This window comes from Arvicanthis niloticus, chromosome 11, assembly GCF_011762505.2.
Source record: "Arvicanthis niloticus isolate mArvNil1 chromosome 11, mArvNil1.pat.X, whole genome shotgun sequence".
Classification (NCBI taxonomy): Eukaryota; Metazoa; Chordata; class Mammalia; order Rodentia; family Muridae; genus Arvicanthis; species Arvicanthis niloticus.
In genome coordinates this window covers 17,596,267-17,603,902 of record NC_047668.1, presented here as the reverse complement: position 1 = coordinate 17,603,902, position 7,636 = coordinate 17,596,267, and positions in this window count along the sequence as shown.

Here is a 7,636-nt window from a genome sequence, read left to right as displayed (position 1 = left end):
TCAGGCCATTGGGAAAGATACCTACAGCTCCTAAATCTATTCAGGGGAACTTCAAAGTATTTTAGGTCCTTTTCTCATGACAGCATTAAAGGAGTTATATAAATGAAGTGTATGGTTACAAGCTATTCCTCCCAAACAAAACCCACTAAATCCACAACTGCACAGTAAAATACACATACATCTTATTAATGAATGAATTAATTAATTAACAAGCACATAAACAATTTACTCAATCAGAGAAATACACACTAATCATAATAAACATGTGGTCTACAAGATTCAGTTACAGTAGCTATTTAACCCACCACAACACAGGAAAAAGATACTGAATTTATTTCCCTTCTTCTGTTTCTTCTTCTTCCATTCCTCACATGTGTACACACACACACACACACACACACACACACACATGACTAAAGTGCAGACTCTTCTTTAGGGCTTGACACTTCCCATTGAGTTAGGACACTTACGAACTGGAAACTTACCCTACCCCAAGGTGCCTTGTGAATCTGCAGAACCCAAACCATACTTGCAACTCTCTATGAACCTTGCTAGCAAGGCCAGAGAAGATTAGACAATAAATATAAACCACTACAAAGTTTTGTTTTTCATGTAATAACTTCCATTTAACTATAGAATGTGGAAAATCTAGTTTAGATTGCTTCATCCCAAGCAAAGCATGAAATCGAGGGAAACGGACTAGAATTACAGTAAACAGAGCAAATAGTTTAGCCTTCCATATACCACTTGCCACAGTTAACGTAGATGAAACATGGACAGCCTCCTTTACCTCACAACCCATGCAAGCTGTATAAACATCTGCAACCATATGAGTGGATACGGAAGACAGATACACATGGCTTTGTGTGCACTTACCTCTGAAAGAAAGCCTAATATCTTTCTCCAGACCCCATTTTCTGAATGTGTTCATCACTGGTAAGTTTTTCCTCTCTTTATTTTGAGTATGTCTATAAAAAATGGAAACAGTTTGGTGGTCACCATATTAATCCAGAAATAAGAAATGGAAAATTTCTTTTCCTATTCCATAATTCTAAATACAAAATAACGGCAAAACAAAAAAAAAGCCCCCAAAATCTCTTATGATTTCTGATGTTTCAGAAATATGCAGAGCACTTGAAAGCAATAAAAGAAATAACCTAAGAAAATTAAGCAAAATGAATTTGCAATTAGTTTGTGAAATTGCGATAAATGCATTTTGAAAGCAGAGAGTAAAATGTAACTTTCTTCAGTATAATTCGAAATTGCCTTTTGTGCTTAATATAGTTCACTTATAATTAGATGAGGATTTTGTTCTGGTTTGAAACATTCAAAGTTCCATCTTGAGATTGCTATGTACTATGTACACAGAACTTTTCAGCCTGAAAGTCTGCTGCTGCCGCCGCGCTTGCTTTGACAGCCTTTATCCTAGCTTTATAGAAATGAAAGAGTGAAAGAACACAGCTGGCTTCAACAATGGAGCATGTTCAACATTAGGCCAAACACTTCAGATATTGCAAAATATTGCAGGCTATATTTATAGCTCTTAGCAGGTTTTTGAAATTCATGCTGATACCGCCTTACTTCTTCTTATTGGACCAAATTGCCGTTTAGTGATTAAATTATCTTTGAGTTCAAAAGAATGTTTTCAAAGGAAATGACACTTGCACTAACCTCTTGGCAAGATCCAAACAACGGCGTCTTGAAATCCCTTCAATGGCAGTTTCAAGATGTCTCTAAAATTCAAGATCATTCTAGTTGTCTAGGGTTTAAGTTTTTATGTTGATCTGATTTTTTTTCTTATAAAAAAAAAAAAGCGAACACTGTCTTTCTGGCGACTTTTCTTTCAGTCATACACAAGTCTTTCTCGCAGACTTATACACAAGCAGCTTACCTAAAACCACCCAAGGGAAATAACAGACCAGGCCTGTAGGTAACTGTCATACTTGGCTTGACCTTTCTCCTTCCACGGTAGTTGTTTTTAGTAGAGATCTGTTGGGTTTTCCAATAGACTCCTTTGACTTTGAGGGAACTCGCAAGCTCTCATATTCATTCACAATAATAACACAAAGAGTCATAAAAGTAAGCAATGTTTATACGCGTGATGACTAGAAACTGAGCTGGGCAATGCAGGGTAATGAGATTTCTGCAAATGTAACCAACTGCCCATGTGCTTGGAGGAAAGTTCTAGGGCTACCACATCCCTCCAGCCCAGAAGGAGCATTTACTACCATTTGTGAGGCCTGAGAATACATGCACTTTGCCTCCCAATTCGATAGTAATTACACTGGCTATACATATGTTTACAGACTTAAGTACACACCAAGTGATGATTGGACATTTCAGATATTTTTTTAGAAAAATAATGTTTAAAAGTTCTTTAGCCTTTGTTTCCAGTTGTGTGTTAATATATAATAAACTATTCCCAAAGTCAGCAAGTATTATTTCTTACAACATTGAATTTTGGGTGGGTGGTGCTTATGTTGACCTAGAGGAGAATCACCCAGGTGGCTGCCATCATCAGAAAATGGGGCCAGGGCCAGAGAGTTCAAAGTAACCTCACTCCCATGTTGGAGACTGGACTGGCTGTCAGCTGGGGATTTTCTGCTCTAAAGCTGACATACATTCAACCGTACTGAGTACCACTTCTTATTAGCAGAGGAAAGGTTTTCTCATGGCTGTATCTAGTCATCCTTGGGCAGTAGCTGCTGTACATACAAGCTACCCAAGAGATATTTGTTCACTGATAGATAAAAGGAACCTGACAAAGTGGTGGCTTATAAAAAAGCTTGCATAATTTTTATGGAGCACAAAGTCCTCCAGCTCATTCTTCCTAGGGCAGTTTTGCTTACTAAGCCATGCTTTCTAGCTTAGAGGAGTCGCCCGTTGAGAATCATAGTAAAAGGCTGTCAGAACACAGGGGCCTTTAAGGGATCTCCAAGGGGCCTCACTCTTTGCTTCTCATGCCTAACTACATGTAATATCCACACAGGCACATTAAACAATCTCTTATTTGCTTTTTTTTTTTTAAATATGAATCTCCTAGTATGAGTCTAGGACTCATAGTCCCTTAAACTTTTTTCCGGACCCCTCAAATCTGATCTGTATCCATCAGACCAAAAGAATCTTTGGAATAACAAGCTAGCTCTACAAAGTTTGTGATCTAATCACACAGCCAAAGCAAAAGATAAAAGTGTGTTATTTGTTCATTTGGGAACCACAAAGGACTGAGAATCACAGCGACAAGTCAAGCTGGTATTGGGTACAACCCATCCACTTGGAGATGGGTAGATGATGCTAGAAACGACTCCAGCACATGGTTCTAGTAAGCACCATCATCATCAGAAACAGAGTAAAGCTATCAACTGCCCTCACATCTCAACATTTACATTTCACACAAGAAGAGCAAGTTCCCTGGGTCCCAAGCTCAGGCTGGGAATCAGAACACAATACTGAAGTCAAGAATACCCCTGAGTCTCTCAAACTCAGGGATAAGAACAGGCTTTCTCACAGAAAAAAAGAAGAAGATGAAGAAGAAGAAGAAGAAGGAGGAGTAGGAGAAGGAGGAGGAGGAGGAGGAGGAGGAGGAGGAGGGGGAGGGGGAGGGGGAGGGGGAGGGGGAGGGGGAGGGGGAGGGGAAGGGGAAGGGGAAGGGGAAGGGGAAGGGGAAGGGGAAGGGGAAGGGGAAGGGGAAGGGGAAGGGGAAGGGGAAGGGGAAGAAGAAGAAGAAGAAGAAGAAGAAGAAGAAGAAGAAGAAGAAGAAGAAGAAGAAGAAGAAGAAGAAGAAGAAGAAGAAGAAGAAGGAAGAAGAAGAAGAAGAAGAAGAAGAAGAAGAAGAAGAAGAAGAAGAAGAAGAAGAAGAAGAAGAAGAAGAAGAAGAAGAAGAAGTCTATTTGACAGATTCAAACTAAAAAATTAGTAGATCTCATTTTTTGCTGTTTTATTCTTACAGAGACTTTGGGATAACCATGCCCTCTGGTCTTTTATTTCCTGTCACAGCAGATATAAAAAAGATTCTCGTGACACTGTTGGAGCTCAGCCCGTAAGAGTCATTTGAGCATCTATCTATCTCCCAGCCTGTTCATCCCTAAATAGAGGTCCGCGCAGGCAGTAACTGACTCATCTCGGAACCTTCCCAACTAGCTGGTTAAGTGACTGTCACATAGGAAGCATGGAGCAAATGCCCTTTGAATTCAATCCTTCTGAACGTGCTCATGAAAGCAGAGCTGGCGCTGAGGGCAGGGGTAAATCAAACAGGTTGCTAGCTGAGAGCAACTCCTCCTTTAAGAATTCTCCTGCGCATTCCTGATCAAAATAAAAATCTTGATACAAAGAATATTGTCCTTCTTCCTCTTAATGCACACTGAGACACAAAGCTTTACTCATGAGACACAATTCTGTGCTCAGGGACTATGAATGATAAATAGAATAGGGAATATCATGTCAAATTTTGCAAACAATTTATAAAATATCAGGATATTGAAACCTTGGGGTGGTGCTTTGGAATACAGTCTGGAGGCTGAGAAGACAAAGTGAAAACATGCGTATTTATGGTAGTTAAACCATATGTCATATTTTAAAAATTAATAATAGCTTTAAAAACTCTATTCCGCTCCTTCATTCGAAACCTTGGGAATTTTAACTATTATCAGCATTTACTCGTCAGTATCGAGGCTGCCATTTGCACATGAGGATCACTGCATCATTCACCTGCTGATTGAAGGAATAACTTAGTCAAATTATTTTCCATTTGATTTAAGTGGGGAACATGGTGTGCACCATTTCTGCTTATTTTATGCACCAACATCATAATGTATTAATCTTGAAAACTGTAAAATTGAAGCATGTTTTCGAGAATGAGAGTCTTTTAAAGAGCTAAACAAAATCAGCACATGATCATCCATATGGAAAGGAGCTCACCAATATCTGAAAAGGACATGACTCTCCCTCAAGTGGGCAAAGGAAAGGACGAACTCAGTGGGATATAAATATATCTTGTAGCATCGTTACCTCCTTAAGCATTTCTGCCTTTAAGGCAAAGGTTAAACACAAAACATCAATTTTGTTCTTTACCCAAAAAAGTCTACTGTTTCTTCACCATACCATCTAAGTGTGTGAGTGTGTGTGAGTGTGTGTGAGTGTGAGTGTGTGTGTGTGTGTGTGTGTGTGTGTGTGTGCGCGTGTGTTTATTCTAGAACTACAGTGATGAACAACAGCTGAAGGGTTATCAGAAATTGTTTGGCACAGGAATACAGAGAAAGTACGGCACTGACTTACCCCAGGGCTTATAATCTGTTTCTCTCTCGCCCTCAGCCCCAAAAGGAATGAAGACTTCTCCACTCAATCAGCTGAGCAAGCCAAAAGTAGCAGGAAGAAAGGGCACAAAGCCCACAACCACATCTACAAGGCCGCCCCCTCTTAATTCCTCTTCCACTCCATTCCAAGTCAGCATATCGCGCTTCCCTGTGTGCATCATCTGATCCAATTTCCAACACACCTTCACTCACCCTCGGGAAAGTCGTTTGTGATTTTCTCTACATACATGTCTCCAGTTTCCCCAATATCCCAGTATAGAAAGCTAAAGGAGACTTTTCCCTCCAAAACTTTACAGAACTAAACACTGGTGGATCTCACCAAAAGGTACTGGAGGGTTATTCCCCCTCTTTCAACCTTCACTGAGCCTGCCTCAGTTTCCCTTTCACCTCCTGCCCGGACTCTGTAGCATCTAGGCTGGTGGTGCTGCCTATGTGCTTCCTATTCTATGACAGATTTTTCTCTCAACCAGACGCACTGGATCACTTGTTTCTCAGTACCCCTTTCCTCAGTAAAGGTCCCTGATGGCTTTTTGTCCCCTTTGAAGTGTTCGATGCCTTCATAATAAGGTGCTGAAAGTCCCAAACCACTCCCAAGATGAACGGTTCATGAGCTGACCTTGCTTTTGGCTGAACTTTCCAAACATTAGTGTGACTCACTCTGAGTGAGAGCACATGTTAAAGGTGACTGCCTTCAGAAAAACTCCCTCTGGATATGTATACATTGTCATGGAGGTTATTTATCATGCTGCTTCAGGAACGTGATCAAGTTTTGTGCTGGGGTGAGTGATTCCATTCTGTCCAGACATAGATATTTCCACCACTGTCACAGAAGAAAAAAAAACCAGCCAGCAAAATATGAGGGCCATCTTCTGAGACCCTGCCTTCCCTCCAAGACTTGCATCTCTTGTGTAGAACATTTATATTCATAAGATACAATCATGGAACTTAAAAACTCTTCATTTCATGGAGAACACTGAAACCCCGAACAATGAACAGTCTGTACAATCTCACAACTAGTAAATATTCCTTCCCTTCCCAGAGACCCAGCAAACATAAAAGGAAGAGGTTTTATAACATTGAATAATAGCTTCGTTTGTGTACTTCTTTTCTGAGGCACAAACTCATTTGTATGCCAGGGCTTCCGCTCCAATGTGGCTTCCTTACTGAAACTCACTTCTTATTTTGCATTTTCAATTAGATACAAGGTGAAATGTCTCTTTATGGAAATCTTGACTCACTTTTACCTGTCGCTGTGGGTGTATTAAAGTATATGAAGTTATAAAAAGATATGAAATATGAATATAATCTAGTTTAATTATTTCCATCCTCCAAAGTCGATGATTGCAGTTAGATGTCAGTGCGATCTCCAGTGGTTGAACTCCATGCTTAGAAAAATAGTGAGCAGAATAAAAGGCTAGAGAGCAGGGCGTGGAGCTGGGAATACCAAAAAAAGAACAGTTATCTCACCAAAAAGAGCACGTTCCTATCACAGAAGAATTGAAGCGTTGGATGAGATCAGTGAGTCAAAGATGACAACATTTGGCACAAGTTAATCCAATCGAAGCAGAGTCGATGTCTATACATAGATCACTGAGTTACTTTTTTAATGGAAAAGAACTTAAAACATTATTTGATGACCTTACTTAGACTTCCTGTCTGTTCTTTTCCATTAGCAGTGAATAAATCTTTTGGCAAGGGAAGCTCAGATGCACCTGGACAATCTTGCTGTCCAGCAGGCTGGCATCAGCAGCTCCTCTCATTTTAAGGCTAATCTGTATCATTATAATAAGTTGCATCTAAGTTCTAAACACTCCTGTCTGTGGTCATCATCTTTATCTTAGTGGTATAGTTTGATTCCTGGATCTCACAGCCTAGGGAGCTGGAAGCTAACATTTACCAAAGAGGTGCATTTTATGGGCAGTACCCTCTGTGACTCTCATGCTAGGAAAGCAGTTCAAACACTACCCCCTCTGGCTAGAAACTTTAGATAAGTATTCTTAGCCTCAAAAGCAAAAGAGTCTTTGAGGGTTCTACTTCCTGTGATGTTTTCACTGTCTGTGGCAAATTCTTTTCATCCTCTTCTCTTTTACTTTTACGTTCATCTTCTGCTCCCAAGACTCTTTATGAACACACATGCACTTACTATTTTCTTTATCTCCATGACCAACGTGTGTGGGTCCCATAAGCCAGGATTACTTGCCATCTTCCATAAATTTAAATATGCTACCTTAGTTCCTATGCACAACATTGCCCTCGTGATTAACTAGAGATGAAATGGGACTTCCAGAACAATGTCTCAAGTATAGCCCTGCAGAGCGTGGGAA